We start from the raw sequence: 1,549 nt of genomic DNA, 5'->3' as shown, positions 1-1,549 counted from the left end.
GCAAACGTATTTTACAAGATGTTTGTTATTGCCTACTTTCAAAATGAAGATATAGCCTTTATTTAATAAATATACAATATAAGCCACAATAAACAGAGTGCAAATACACTGTAAAAAGTGGTAACCTGCAATATACCTTAAAGGGATTGTTCACCCCAAAAATGTACTCTCATCATTTACTCATCCTCATGTCATCCCAAATGTGTATGACTTTTCAGTCTTCTGCTGAACACAAATGAAGATTTATAGAAGAAAATTTCAGCTCTGTTGGTCCATACAATGCAAGTGAATGGATACCAAAATTTTTAAGCTTCAAAAATCACATAAAGGCAGCATAAAAGTAATCCATATGACTCCAATGGTCTTCAGAAGCTATATGATAGGTGTTGCTGAGAAACAGTCAATATTTAAGTCCTTTTTTACTATAAATTCTCCTCCCTACCCAGTACGGGCATTATGCTCAAAGAATGTGAATCGAGAAGAAGAAAGTGAAAGTGCGATTGATAATAAAAAGGGCTTAAATATTGATATATTTCTCACCCACATTTATCACATCTCTTCTAAAGACATTGACTAAACCACTGGAGTCATATAGATTACTTTTATACTGCCTTTATTTGCTTTTTGGACCTTCAAATTTCTGGTCACCATTCACTTGTGTTGTATGGACCTACAGAACTGAGAAATTCTTCTAAAAATCTTCATTTGTGTTCTGAAGAAAGAAAGTCATAGTCATCTGTGATAGCATAAGGGTGAGTAAATGATGAGAGAATGTTCATTTTTGTGTGACCTATTCCTTTAAGGAGCTATTTCTAGCTAATCTAACACTAACAATTTGTTTTCTTGGAGTAACATGATGTACTGAAATTGATTTAGTGGTGTTAAATTAATTAGTTTCAGTGTTGGATACATAGAATAATGGATATGTCTATTGTCTGTATTTAATGTAGAGTTTAAAAGGTTATAAAGCAAGGTGCAAATTGCCTACACATGTAAAATGATTACACTTGCCAAATATAGTGGACATGTTCACAGTGTGACGTTCCACTGAGTGTGTGAGTGATCAGCCTCTTTAAATGTCCAGCTCTACTCTCTCTCTCTCTCTCTCTCTCTCTCTCTCTCTCTCTCTCTCTCTCTCTCTCTCTCTCTCTCTCTCTCTCTCTCTCTCTCTCTCTCTCTCTCTCTCTCCCTGCTGAGACGAGCATTCTTCGCATAGCGCTCTGTGTGGAAGAGAATGAGACGGAAGGAGGGGTAAGAAGACTCAACTTCTGCCAATTGAAGGAAACGCTGTCTGTTTTGTTTTTTTAAATCTGAGTAACAAAACTCTCGGCCTGTTCTCTGCGTCATTCAGTCTGCACATCTGTTCCAACTCTGGACTGTATCTGGTGATTAACAGCATCTAATGGGATTAAAGAGACTCGAGGCGTCTAAAAACACGGTCAATAGTTGCATGTTTACAAATGCCAAATGAAAACCGCGCCGGTGGATACAAAAACGTTTTTTGTGTGAACGGTCCCTTAGACATTTGAGAAAACGACAAAAGTTTTTT

This window comes from Xyrauchen texanus, chromosome 41 (genome assembly GCF_025860055.1).
Source record: "Xyrauchen texanus isolate HMW12.3.18 chromosome 41, RBS_HiC_50CHRs, whole genome shotgun sequence".
NCBI classification, from domain to species: Eukaryota; Metazoa; Chordata; class Actinopteri; order Cypriniformes; family Catostomidae; genus Xyrauchen; species Xyrauchen texanus.
Note: the sequence above shows the minus strand (reverse complement) of the source record.